Raw genomic sequence first — 14788 nt, forward strand, 5'->3', positions numbered from 1 at the left:
ATCTTACAATTGTACAATAGTGAACACAATTAGATTGCATTGCAGTTCATAAAAATAATCATTTTTTTCAATATAAGCTTTTTTTCTTTTTTTTGAACCAACGTCTTGCTCTACTGCCCAGGCTGGAGTGCAGTGGTGCGATCACAGTTCACTGCAGCCTTGACCTCCTGGGCTATAGCCATCCTCCTGCTTCAATCTCCTGAGTAGCTGGGACTAAAAGTGTGCACCACCACACCCAGCTATGTTTTTGATTTTTGTAGAGGGGAGGTTTTATCTTGTTGCACATATCTCAAACTCCTGGGCTCAAGCAATTCTCCCACCTTGGCCTCCCAAAGTGTTGGGATTACAGGCTTGAGCCACTTTGCCCAGCCTAGACATTTTAAATATAGAATTTCATTAATTTGATTGAAGTAGTCTTCATTTTTGTTTTTATTTTTATTTTTTCATGGCAAAGATGCCATAGCATTTTATTACCGTTACAAAAGTAACGTCAACCAATGATATTTTCATTGAAATATCTGCACTGAATGATGATTCAATATATGAGGCAAAGAGGGAGGTTTTTGGAGAAGGCATTTAAGGTAGAACATTAGCAAATCTTACCGGTTGGCTAAAACAAAAATGAGCTCCTTCAACCTGGCTGGAGGCCTGTTCGGGCTGTTCCTTCTCACTGTGGCCTGACTAAAAAAACAGTGACATTAAGAAAGCATCACATTTCCCAAGTCTGGGGGTGCCCCAGTGGGGTGGTGCTGCTCTCAAAAGCCCTGTGTTCCTAAAAACATCCATCCTCACAAGATCAGTTTCCCCAAGTGCTGGTTCCAAAAATAAGCTCAGGGCTGGCAGAAATTGTTCAGGAAGCTTCTTGAAGTCCCTTCCTTTATTTCTCAGTCTGACTTTCAGCTTGTCCCAGCTACTGTAAGCAGCTTCGGCTTCCCACGGTCACTAGCAACTTCTACTTTTGCTAATATCCTTGGTTTTCCATGGCACGGGTTGTGACTGTTTTTTAGACTAGTGGTCCCCCAATTAACTGCACCTCCACTTCATACCCTTTTCTTGAATCTGAGCCGGGCTTGTAACTTGTGTAGTAAGTAGAGGGCATACTCCAGCTCTCTTCTGATTAGAAAAAATCCTCATCGTTATCATAATCAACAGAGGGCAGTAAAAGGGATGCTGCGACAATTCTGGACTTAAGTCTTCAGGAGGCCTGGCCACTTCTGCTTTCAAGCTCTTGGCATGTGAGAGGTCTAGCTACCCTGCCAGCCAGCCACTGAAAGAGACAACACAGAGAAGGAGAGACTCAGGACTTAAGCCAGAGAGAGAAGCCCAGCCATCCCAGTCTCTCTGCTGACCTGCTGACCACATGAGTGGCCACCTGCAGGCTGGCAGAAGAACAGCCCAGCTGAGCCCAGCTCAGATTGAAGAACAGTTGGGGGTGGGGTTGTTTTAAGCCACTAAAGTTTTGGGCCAAGTTTGTCAGGAACATTTGACAACCCCAAACACTGGTCATTCATAGATGCCTTTTTTCTAAATACAAGACAATTACTCAAATGCAAAGAAAATGTGGCAAGTGTTTTCCTACCACAAACTTCTCAGTCAACAGCTGAACTATAACTGGTCATCGGCTGAAAAAAAAAAAAAGCCAGACCTTTTATCTTAATTCATAAATATCCATGATTCTTTTTCTATGACTCTTTAATGCCAATGCAAAGGTAGACCAGTCAGCTTCTGACAGTCTCAAGCACTGGCTTAATTCCCATTTAGCCAAAAATAGAAGCCGTCAAAATGAATTATCCACTACTGGATACATGATGGTAAATGAGATTGTTCTCACCCTTCTAGGATGTTGTTACTTAATTTTCCCAAACCATTTCTTCTTATCATCCCCCATGATGAGAAAAAAAATTAAGCTGGTTAGGGTTATAAAAAGAAAAAAAAAGCCTATAACTAGAATTTACATCCCTATAATCTGCAAGATACAGCACACCATTTAACTGCTTCCTCAATTTAAAACAAAATTCTATACATTGTCTGCATCATAGAGATGATTTCTTCTTATCTGAGGCAATGAGTAATTGGGAAGGAGGTATTGTTGAGTTAAAATACAGTGGTCTTTAAATGGTTTCAAATTTTGCTTATCAAAATGTAGTCAACAAAAATGCAAGCCTTCCAAATCCAAATTCTGTCTTCACATAAACTTTCTTGTGTCTGTTCTTCATCTTTTTAGGGAGAGGGTGAAAGTCCACATCCGTGGACTTTCTGTGCTGAAGTTTTCCAGGTTTTCTCCTGTGAAACTTTTCTGTTGCATCAGGCCCACATTTTCACAGACTCCAGCATTGTCTTCTCTCATTTCTGCACAGGGTGGCGCTGCAGTGCAAGGCGGGAGGGGGCTCTGGGCTCCACTTGTCTGGTCTGCTAGAGAATACTTAATATTTTTATATTCGTGCCCTTTCCTCTTGCTTTTCTGCTCTTCTTCAATCTTGTGCTGTAGTGTTTCAATATAATGCTGGACTGCCATATAGATAAATCGGTACTGTGCTTCTGTCTGGGCCATCCCTGACCTCTGAGACTGCACTGTGTGGATGGTTTTGAGAAGGTCAATGTTGCAGTTAATACCTTTCTCTCTGATGATGTCAATAAGACTATTAATCACAATGAAGTTCCCTGTATGGCCAGTTCCAGCACTGCAGTGGACCACGACCAGCCCTGCATCCATGATGCTCTCCTGTATGGTTCACCTCCTCCAGGAAGTCCAGCATGCCCCCGGGGTCACTGGGCACTCCGTGGTCTGGTCAGGTCCGAAAGTGGTATTTCCAGACCGTTCTCGCCATATTCCCCTGGAGTACAGCTTGTCCAACCTTTGAAAATTTAAGTTCTCTTAGCATATAGTCATGAACAGCACTTCCTTTGATGTTCCTAACACGCATGACCCCATATTCTTGTAGAGCATCCTCTTCAGACCAGTATTTGACACATTTACTCTTTCCTCTCTCCATTTCTTTCATTGTCATGACAATCACTTGGGAGTTTTCTTGGAACACCATCCAGCAAAAGTCATTCACCATGTTTTGCAGGCAGCCTTGTGTGGCAATGCAACTCTTTTTGGGTTTTGAATTGTTGCACTTGGTTTCAAATTCAGGCATGATGGTATTTGCACTGATGTAATCTGAAATAGGCTCATTGGGATCACCATCGTGTAGGACAACCCTGGTATGATCAAAGGGCAGGATGTTTTTATATCTATTTTTGTTTTTGTTTTCTTGCCTTTGACCCTCTTTTCGGCTGTAGAGAAGTTTGCACTCCTGTGGTTGTAGTGTCTCAAATTCTTCCCAAAAGCCTTGTTGGACTTTGTCTGTGGTCTCAGCTAATTTGCTTAGTTCTCAAACTCTGCTTTCTATTTCAGCAGCATTTATACGAGTCATGTTAAGGGGCTGCTTGAGTCGTAGTACTGTACCCAATGTTTCCAGCATAGGATTCTTCTTGTAATGTTCCACAAGATCCGTCAAAGAATCAAACCATTCTCCTCCACCAACGTCGTATTTCAGTTCCTGACAGCGAATCATGACGTGGATCACTTTACACTTGCTGTCGTTGCTCTCCTTTTTGTCATCACTGGTGCGCACAGAGAGAACAAAATCTCCAGGGTGGCTCTGGCTCTCTCGTATAAGAAAGCTACCATGTTTTCCTTTTTCAGTTAATTTCTCTGCTTCTTTCCCAAAGAGGTGTCCTTGAAACCATCTTTCAGAGGCAGGATCCGCACAGTTCAGAGGATATTTAAGCTCAACAACATCTCCATTCTTCTCTTTTAATTGCCTGTGATGTTCCATGTAATACTGGACCAACTCAGCCAAAGTGGCAAACTTTTCCCCCCAAACGGGTCCTAGTAATCAACAGTGTTCTGAATCTTGATGTGGGTGACAGCTCTATTTCTTCTAATGGAACATGTGAAGTCTCCAGGGGTACTTTTACTAGGCCTTGCCAAAAAACTGCGATCAACTCCTCTTGTCAACAATAGGTTTTTCTGCCTCCACACCACTGATATTTGGGTGAAACCATTGTCTCCAAGCCTCAGTTTCCTCCTTTCTTTTCTTTCTATAAGATAAAGATAGTAGGCTGGGTGCAGTGGCTCACGCCTATAATCCCAACACTTTGGGAGGCTGTGGCAGGAGGATCGCTTGAGTCCAGGAGTTCGAGGCCAGCCTGGGAAAAAAAGAGAGACTTCATTTCTACAAAAAATACAAAAAACTAACCGGGAGTGGCGGCTGCGGCGGGAGGATCACTTGAGCCCAGGAAGTCAAGGCTGCAATGAGTCATGATCACCCCGCTGCACTCCAGGCTACTTTATTTTTATTTTTAATGAACAGGGATCTTTTTAAAATGGAAGTGGTTGGTCCTTGATGTCTGGCTTCCCTTGCTAATAAATAAACCCAGAGAACTATTTGCAACGGTGTAGCATTTAGAATCAACAGGCTTCAAAACAGAGAGGGTCTATTCTGTTTTGTTTCGAAGTCACCCTTTGCACAAAACATATGGTAATCTCGGGCAGCCCATGAAGCAATCGGCAAGATCTGAAGGATGAGAACAGTGTGTTCTTTGAAATCCCTCTGACAAGCAGACAGTCCCTCCTTCCCTCAAACCATCCTCAAAGGGAAGTGTGTCGGCTTGGGCAGTAATGAGACGGTGTGGGAATTCCCCTGTCCCCTTGGTTCACTTTACAGACAAAGTTCATTAGGGTTAAAGATGGGTCATTCCCATCCACAGATTCCTTCACTTGAAATCAAGACTTCTTGGGAAATATAAATTTGGAGAGCAGGTAACAGTGAACTATAGTTCCCCCCCAAAACAAATTTTTTAAAAATCAGGTGGTATTAAAAATTGCTGTTTCATGACATTACCAATAGATGGCAGCACGGGATTCATCTTCGCCCATAAGCGGCTTCACCCCTGCTTTTCCTGGCGAATGTTCACTGACAACTCGGCCTCAGGACTTTGACGCTCTTGGTGTCATCAGAGAGCAATTTGAGGTGTGCAATAAAATCTTTGGGTTCCCCGCCCCGCCTTCTCTAGGTGACCTCAAACCACAATCACCAATCGACTGCGGTACTGTGACCTGGAAAAACAGCAAGGAAACTAAAAACAAAACAAAACAAAAACCCATCCTGTGAGCTCTGCAAAGGAGAACAAGATCATGGCACACAGGCAATTAGCAAACTAAATTGAAGATGAGTTCTGTTAGAAGAGTCAAAAAACAAAGAGAACAATTTTTGTGAATTGCGTTTTTAAGATCACTGCATCCAAACACTGGAGCTTCAACATAAAGACTCCTGAGCCATGTATTCTGACTTGACCCCTGCAGTTCCTTCCAGTTCCAAAAATCTCTGATCTGTGAATAGAAAAGTTCCAGCAGATACGTTTCTAAGAGCATGAAATTATTTCTAGATACTAGTCTAGTACCTACATGTATTAAAACACAAAAAGAAACAAACAAAAAGACCTTCATGCTAATCAAAATATTTTTTAACAGAAAGGAAACCAAAACCTATTGGACCCAGCCCACAAGAACTGTGTTTTTTCCAATGCACATAGCAATAGAGTCATGTTTTGAAAACCAATTATGTAGGCCATAACACCCATTGTAGAAAGAATAGAATAGAATAGAACAGATCAGAATGCATCACAGTCTGCAGGGTTGTAAAGTAAAATTTCTTGCTCTACATCATGGGCCAAAGAAAACTTGCAAAGCTCTATCATGGAGAACAGCATCTGTCTTCAACCTTTGTATCTTCCACAGCCCAACACCAACAAGCTCCTCACCATCAAAACATCTAAATGGGCAAATAGAACTTTTGGTGGGTTTGAGTGGCACCAAGCATCAAGCTGCATTAATACTCTTCTCAATCACTGTCATACAAATATGGAGAATTCGGTTATTTATCATCATTTTCTGCATATCCATACTATTCCAAGACAATCCCAATTTCTGGCTTTTTGTTCTACTCTTCCATAAGCATATTCATAGTGATAATGTTGTATGTCCTGAGTTTCAGTTTGGAAAATACAGTACCTGGTTAAATCAATGGGCATGGGATAAAAACTTTAATGTCTAAAGGGGCTGGGTAGGTAGAATCAATGAGTGAAGCAAGCCAGGAATAACAAAGGATTAAAATGTGGATTTTACAGGAGACGTATACATTTTTTAAAAGTTAATAATAACATTAAAAAAGGAAAGTGACATTGTGCGGGAAGAAGAAATTAGGTCTTCTATGGACTGAGTTTTATCCCTTCAAAATTCATATATTGAAGTCCTAGCTCCCAATGTGACTATATTTGGAGACAGGTCTTTAGGAGGTAGTTAAGGTTAAACGAGGGCATAAGGGTGGGGCCCTAATCCTGTATGACTGGTGGCCTTATGACCTTATTAGGGAAGGAAGAGATCTCTCTCTCTCTCCTTCTCTTTCTCTCTCTCTCTGTGTGAACGTGCACCAAAGAAAGGCATGTGACCGCGTTGCAAGACAACAAATGTGTGCAAGCCAGAAAGACAGCCTTCACCAGGGAACCGAATTAGCCAGCACCTTGATTTTTGACTTCCCAGCCTCCAGAACTGTGAGAAATAGATTTCTGTTGTTTAAGCCACCCAGGCTACAATCTTTTGTTACAGCAGCCTGAGCAGACTAACGCGAAGGCTTAGGCCTGGATGTGCTCAGGGCCCTCCAGGGGGCAACTTCAGGTTGAATGAAGCCCTGCAGATTGAAGGAAGCACAAACTCATTGGGGTTAATATCTGATGTCATTTAAGTATCAGTACTCATCAGGGCTCTGAAGTCCCGGGGCAACCTGTAACAGGATATTCATTCATTAAACAAATGTTTCAGGAGTACAAGATTGAAACTAGTTTGACCGTGAGTCAAGTGGGCCAAAGAACAGCTACTTGGAGAGCATAGAAAGAAAAGTGAGCAATTCCAGAAGAATGGGTGATCTCCAGAATTTCAGAATGAGCATCTAAGCACTCCCACACCCATGGGCCTGGGAAGAGATTGACATCAGCAGGGCAGGGACCATAGCATGGGCTTTCAATTTCATCTTCTCATCCTGCTCCAAGTCATTTTCTCTCCTGTTCTAGTACAATTCAAATATTATTTGATTTAAGCCTCATGGTTTTCAGAATTTCTTTCATTTTCTTCAATAATTATTTTTTAAGTACACATCTAGGTACATTGGTGAAGAAAACAAATGAAAATTCTTGTGTTCATGGCACTTTAGTTAGGTAGATAATAAAGTAAGTAAAAAATGTGAGATGGCAGAAGGCCATAATATGCATTGGTAGTATTGTTTGAGAATATTCAATTCTGCTAAAGAAGAAATCAACTGAAATAAGTGAAACTCATGTTTAAGTATAGGAAGATCAGTTAGCAGCATGAGAGACAGGTTAGAAAGATCAAGTGGGTCATACGTATACACACAGGAAGAGGAAGGAAGGGCAGCGCCAGGATACCTGAGATTCATAACACTGTAATATATGTGAGACACTCGATATTCATGAGTTCTTTATTTGGCTACTCATTTGTGAAATTTATTCTGACCTTGAGTGACCTTTGCCCCCAAAAACCAAATAGAATCTTGGCTGCTTAGCAGGTTAATTGGCAAGCACCAGCCACGCCCATGTGCTGGAGCCTCATACCGTTTCCATCTGCTGAGACTCCATGCTGAAAAGTTCAATGCTAGGCCGGGCACCATGGCTCATGCCTGTAATCCCAGCACTTTGGGAGGCCGAGGTGGGCAGATCACCTGAGGTCAGGAGCTCGAGACCAGCCTGGCCAACATGGTGAAACCCTGTCTCTACTAAAAATACAAAAATTAGCTGGGCAGGGTGGTGGGTGCCTGTAATCCCAGCTACTTGGGAGGCTGAGGCAGGAGAATTGCTTGAACCCGGGAGGAGGAGTTTGCAGTGAGCTGAGATCGCACCACTGCTCTCCAGCCTGGGGGACAGTGTGAGACTCCGTCTCAAAAAAAAAAAAAAAAACTTCAGTGCTGGTCCTAGTGACTGCCAGGAAAGGCTGGTGTGGTAGAGAAAGAAACAGACATCTGAACATTGTCCTGGTTAGGGTTTTTACCCATTTGTGTGCCGTGTGGGGCATGTTAACTCACCCCCACTTCTCCAGCAGGAATTTGAGTCAATTTAATAAACCATGTGATTCCATTACCTTCATTTGATCTGTGATCCCTTCTGGAAGAGTTTGCCTAGTTGTGGACTCAAAGGCTGCCATTGATTGCAATGAAAATAATTTCCCACTTGACAGTGATAAAAAAAAAAAAAAAGTATTACCGCCTCCAAAATAAAGCATGGAAGAGAGATAAGGAGTTTGGGAGATGGGTTTCCATTTTAAATATGATGCTCAGGGAAGGTCTGATTGAGAAGGTTCCATTTGAGCAAAGACTTGAAGGAGGTGCGGAAGAAAGATATGTAGCTATCTTGAGGAAGATCATTCCAAACATAGGGAACCACAAGTGCAGAGGTTCTCAGCCATGAGTTTGCCTGGCCAGCTCCAGCAACAGGAAGGAGGCCAGTATGACCACGTGGAGTGAGCAGGGTGGCAGGAACTAAAGTTTGAAGTCACACGGGACCTGTCTTTCCAGGCCCTATAGGTCATTGGAATAACTTTGGCTTTTACTCTAGGATGGTTTTCCACTGGACAGGAAAGTGGTCAAATTTATATTTTTATGTGATCAGTCTGGCTGCTGTATACCAGAAGGGAATAGAGAAAGATTGTGGAGGTCAATTATGAGACTACTGCAATGAGCCAGGCAAAGGTGACCATGACTCAGATCAAAATGGTAGCAGTAAAGGTGGTAAGTAGTGATGAGACTCTGGTTATGTTCTGAAAGTGAAGCCACTGGGATTTGCTATTGGATTGGATGTGGGGGAGAAACAAAGGGAGGAGTCAATGATGAATCCAAGGATTTGGGCTTTAGCAGCTGGAAAGATGGAGATGCCACAAATGCAGGAGGGAGAAATTTGGGAGAAGTTAGTATCATTTTACAGAAGAAGGAACTAAAACTTAAATAACTTATCCAAACTCACACAGGAAATGAGTTATTCAAGTCAAGAATCAATCCAAGCCAGGCCATTTCCAAGCTCATGCATGTGTTTTCTGTCTCTCAAGTCCGTGAGAAGAGTATCCAGGGAGTAATGGGAGCTGAGTAGATGGAGCAGCTAATTCTGCCTGCCATGGGGTTCAAAGGTTTCACAGAAGAAAACGTGCAACTTGGCCTTGAGGGGTCTGGACCAGGTCTGGGAGAAGGGCAGGTATTCCAGATAGAAAGGAACATGGATAGAACTGAACAATCAATAGTGTAGGGAAAATTCAGAGGTTTGAAATGTCACTTTACAATTCTGTAAAGCTGTCTTATTCATGTGAACATAGGGTCATATTGCAGCAATATTTCAATATGTATTCAGTGAGTAGCTAACTCTATTATTGCTAGATGTGGGAATACAATGTTTTCACTGTGCATTTATTATTATGCATATAAGCATGCGCAAAGATGTGGTCTGCATTGCCCCTCTGTTGAGGAGGAGGCACTGCCAGGTGCTGCGGACATTGCACCAGAGTGATGCAATGAGGCTGGTACAGGGACAGTAGAAAGAAGCTGGAAGATGGAATGGGCAAAGGCTTCTGCCTGGTGAAGAGCCCCTGGCACTGCCATGCACACGAAGCAAATAGAGAGGATGAAATCCTTTCTCCCTCCTTCTGCCTTCCGGTCTCTCCTCACGGTCCTTTGGGGCAGAACCCAACTGGGAGCTGACATGGAGATAATAGGGATATCAGAGTCCAGCCCAGCATCAGAAAATTGAGTATTAACAGCTTAGTCTGGAGCTGACAGACACTAGGGTGTCAACCACTAAAGCAGTAAAATAGGTATAATAATACCTGCCTTAAAGGTCAGATTAGATTTTATGTGTAAAAATACGAAGCGCTTTGTATTGAAAATAACATTATTGACAAAGGCTATGGAAGGTTTATTGGGCTGGTTGTAGAGGATCAAACTGATGTATAGGATGTTGACATTCTGCTTTTTAGCCACTAACTTGTACATACGTAAGCAAATAAGATAAAATTGACTTTAACCTTGAACTTTCATTTTGGAAAAGTGTCAAACTGCTTTGTTATAGATGCTTGTAAACAGGGTGAAAGATATCCAATGTCCTGATTCTAATGACTATGCTTCTGAGAGCCCCTCCCCCCGACATGTAGGGCAATTTTCTGATTCTGGAAAAATCTCATGTCCTGGCTCTGGGAAAGGAGCTATCTCAGACTTGCTTCTGCTCAACAGGGAGCCTGAAAGAAGCTGGATTTTTGGATGAGGTTGCACATGTATTGCTGGAACACGCCTATTGGGAAAAACCACTTTGTGTTGTGTTTGTTGTTTATGGTAGACACTGATGTTTATATTTGACTTTTTTTCCGAGTAATTTTGCCACATAGCTTCTCAAACACATTATATTTCCATTTCTATTGGTTCGGGTCACAGAAACAAATCCTGTATTAACATGTAGTTGATCCCCAAAACCTTGCCTCTGAATTATGACATTTATCTTTAAGAATTGTTACTTTTGTTTTCCAAAGGGACCTTCACTTTGTATTTCATGAGATTCCATGTGTTACAGATTATATGGATTTACTAATTCTACAAATAATAATTGAGGGCTTACCATGTGCCTGATCCAACACTAAGGGATCAACCAGAAAGTGATTGTCCTTGCCTTCATGGAGGTTATAATCTATTGAGAAAGAGATTATATATAAACACAAGAGATAGATGTATAAACACACAAACACAAAGGCTCTCTATGAGGAAGGACTCTGTGAACTGGGATGAAGAGCATAGGAACTGAATTTAGCATATAAGTTTAGAGAGATCTCCTTAAAAAAAAATATTGGAATTGCAACCTATAGGACATGTCAAGCCCATGATGGGTAAGTGGGTGTCTTGGCAGAATTGAAGGTAGAGGAGAAGACTACAAAGTGGTCAGTCAGTATGGCTGAGATGCAGTGAAAGGCCTCGGTGAGGCTAGAGAACAGCCAGACCCTCCCTGCATGCATTTTATTCTAAAGTCAACAGGAAGCCTTGGGGGACTTAAAAAATGGAGGGACATATTCCACTTTGACTTTTGTGTGGAGAATGGATGATGGTGCAGAAGTGGATGGAGGAGTTTAAGAGGATGCTGCAGTGGTCCAAACAGTGTCACCCTGTGTCTGTCTCCAGGGGTGGACATTCACATAGAGAGAGAAATTATCATGGCTTAGACTGGGGGAAGAGTGGTAAAGATACATTGAATTACATTTGACCTCTATTTTGGAAATCTGATCTGCAAGACTTGGTTATTGATTGCATTCAGAGGAGGATATTCCTGGGTTCCTTGCTTGAGCAATTGGATGGATGGATAAAAGAGTTTCTGGATGAAAGGACTTGTGACAAGAGAAAAATGAAGGAAAAAAAGCCAAAAAGGATGTCAGGAATGAACGGCTTTGTACAACCAATCAATATATGTGCACACAATTAAAAGAAATGCACTCCTATATAAAAAGGACTCATACACAATAATTGTTGGTAACAGACCGACTCGTGGAAGACAGTATATATCCTTTTATTAAAAACTGAAATTTCTGTAGCAACAACTTAAAGTAGGGCCACTAGTTTTTCTCTACAAACTTATCTTGGTGAATTCACTACCATTTAAAATAGTTAATGCCTCTTGGCTTTGGAAATGGGAAAAAATCTCTAGGAACAATTATTTAATGCATAATTTCAAGGCATATAAAAGGTAATCCTTTGGTGTCAATTTGCTCAACACAAAGTCATAGTTATTTACATCTTGGAGAATAAAGAGCCTTTGTTAGAGATGATCTGTGATTTTTGAAGATCATATTGATTCAGAAAATGGCAGAGTCAATATTGGAATCCAGGGGAAAATAAGAGTTGAAATTCTTGAATGAATCAGGGCAGATGATCAGAATTACCTGGAGACAAAACTATCCACTTTCAGTTTTCAATAATCCCACCTGGCTGTCTATGCTCCCCAGAGTCATTGAAATACTGTTCCATGCTTTAATTTAATTGTTTGGATATGGTCATAAGCTTTGTAATAAACTCTCTAATTTAAATAGATCAATAAGATCATAATTACAGGTACTCCTTTAACAGTCTTTACTGTAGACCATGAAATGACAGAGAAAAACTTTCTATGATAACTAACTGCCAAAACAAAACTAAAACCTTCTAATTTGATTTCGAAGATATTTCCCAGTGTTAATCATGATAGACCAAACCATTAACTCATAATGGGATAAGGCTTTAAACATAGAAACTGTCACTCACTGAACCTGACCATAAAATAAGTGGCTTCTAACATTTTATTTTTAACATATCTCGGCTTAACATAGGTTATTTGTCATATGAAAATCCCAGCTGATGATGCCTGCAGATGAAAATAGGGTGGTGAGAGTTTGGCCTTTGACATAGCAAAGCTCTGTTTATGGAGACACTGCTTAATGGTTCAGAGTGCAGACTCAGGGCTTAACTATCGAATTCCAACTGTCCCCTCTTACCACCACCAAATTTCTACCAGTGTGATCTTCACTAAGTTGACATCAACAGTCTGCACTTTGGTTTCTTCATCAGTGAAGATAATAATCTACCCAACCCTAGGGTTTTGTATGGTTTAAGTGAGACAATGTGTCTAGAGGGTTTATGACGTGCTCTCTCCATGTAAGTACTAACACTCTGGGTGACTGTGTAAGAGGTGGTGTTTGTTTGGGTTTTAGCTCTTCATAAACCAACCACAGGAAGATGTGGTGACTTGATACGAGCAAATGCTTGTGCGGAATACTTTTTCAAACCATTCCTGGGGTGTATTAGAACCTAACCATAAACAATATGAAAAGCCCTGCCTTTCAAAAAATTTGATGTTATTTGGATCCTTTTGACTCTACTATTTTTAACTTAGCTGATGAATGATATTCACATTCGAGATGCTTATCCCATTTAGGTATTATTTGAAGAGCTTGGAAAAGCAATAAATGATGGCTTATATTTTAAGAATTAATTTTGTATTTATCATGACAGTCATATGCAGAGCCCTTGGCAAGCCTTATGGAAGAGATGCAAAAATCTTAAAATATGATTGCTTAGGCCAAAGTAGCTTATAGTCTTATCGGAGAGGTGAACATATATTCAGAAGATAAATTGAACCAAGCTGGGGGATGGCAGTGTTAAGTATCACTAAAATTAAAGTTCTCCAGTCTCAAATGCCAAATTATAATGCTGGAGTTACAGCCTTCCAATTACTTTTAAGCCCCATGGATATGCCAGAAACAGAGACTCCTCCTGGGGCCTGAGGCAGTAGGTATGGGCAGGAGAGCAGGTCTTATAGAAGAGGCGAGGCTGCTTTTGAATTCCATCCAATGGTGTGGCAGTGGTGGGGTCTACCTACTTGGCTGGCCTTGGAAAGTAGGATAAATATCAGGGATATTTCTTTAGTACATTCTGATTTTTAGGAGCTTATTATTTCATCAAAGAGATGAGTTGTATGCCTCCCAAAACTGATCATTTCATTCCCCACGTAAAGCCCTTTAATGTCTTTCAGGACAAAACCACAGTCCTTAGCAAAGCATATAAGATCTTGAAGACTTGTTCCTGCCAGCAATGGTTAGGGGTGCTTTCATCTGCAAGTAATAAGACATTCAATCAACAGTGGCTCCAATCAGTGCTTCTTAAGCTCTAGTAAACCTTCCAATCACCAGGGCTTCTTATTAAAATGCACATTCTGATTTAGGAGGTTGGAGTGGGGGCCTGAGATTCTGCATTTCTAACAAGCTCCCAGGTGATGCTGATTCTGCTGGTCTAAGGCAAACTTGTGAATAGCAAGAGCTTAAAAAGACCTTTAAAAGATGGAGTTTTCTGCCTCTCACATAACAAGAAATCCGAAAGTTGTTCTACACTTGATTCAGAAGATCAACAATGTCATTGCTCTGGGACTGGCAGATCAGGGAGTAGCAAATTATGCCCCAAAGGCCAAATCTAGTCCAACAATTGCTTTTGTAAATAAAGTTTTATTGGAACACAGCTCTGCTCCCTTGTTTATGTATTGCCTATGGCTACTTTCGCACTAAAATGTTGGAGCTGTGACAGAGACCATATCACCCACAAAGCCCAAAATGTTTACCTTCACCTGGCCCTTTATGAAAATAGTTTGCTGACCCCCAGCTTAGACATCATTATTTGCCTCTGATCTGGGCACCTCTCCTCTCTAAACTCAGTGAGGACTCTGTTAACAAGGAAGAGAGGGAGGAGGGAGCCGTGTCTGCAACGTGACTCCTCTCACTCACATCCTGCCATCCTTTGGTGTAGACTCACCTTGCAGCCATGGCAACCACGGGCAGTTCCCCAAAGGCATCATGCTTCACTGTGGCTTCAGAAAATGCCATGTGGGTTTTGAGGACAATGAGATCAGAATGTTTGCCTTAAACAATATAAAGGCTGAGACGCTGGGCAGGTAACTATGGGGAGGACACAGAGGGTGGCCTCAGGTTCCAAGCTAAAGCATTTGGACTTACAAGTCATGGGGGTGGGCAGTGGCAGCCTTGGGGATTTGAAAAGCATGGGGTCAGTTTAGTGTTTTATGCATGTAATTCTGAGAATACTGGGCAGATAGCCTATTTATTAGTCTGTTATGACTGACATGAAATACCACAGACCAGGTGGCTACAACCACAGAAATTTAATTTATCATA

At 41.6% G+C, this 14788-nt stretch overlaps 1 pseudogene; it reads right to left on the bottom strand.

The window, feature by feature from the left end:
- Positions 1–420: 420 nt before the first annotated feature.
- On the bottom strand, positions 421–14482 carry LOC100610753 (tyrosine-protein phosphatase non-receptor type 11-like; annotated as a pseudogene).
- Positions 14483–14788: the final 306 nt, after the last annotated feature.

This window comes from Pan troglodytes, chromosome 5 (genome assembly GCF_028858775.2).
Source record: "Pan troglodytes isolate AG18354 chromosome 5, NHGRI_mPanTro3-v2.0_pri, whole genome shotgun sequence".
Taxonomy (NCBI): Eukaryota; Metazoa; Chordata; class Mammalia; order Primates; family Hominidae; genus Pan; species Pan troglodytes.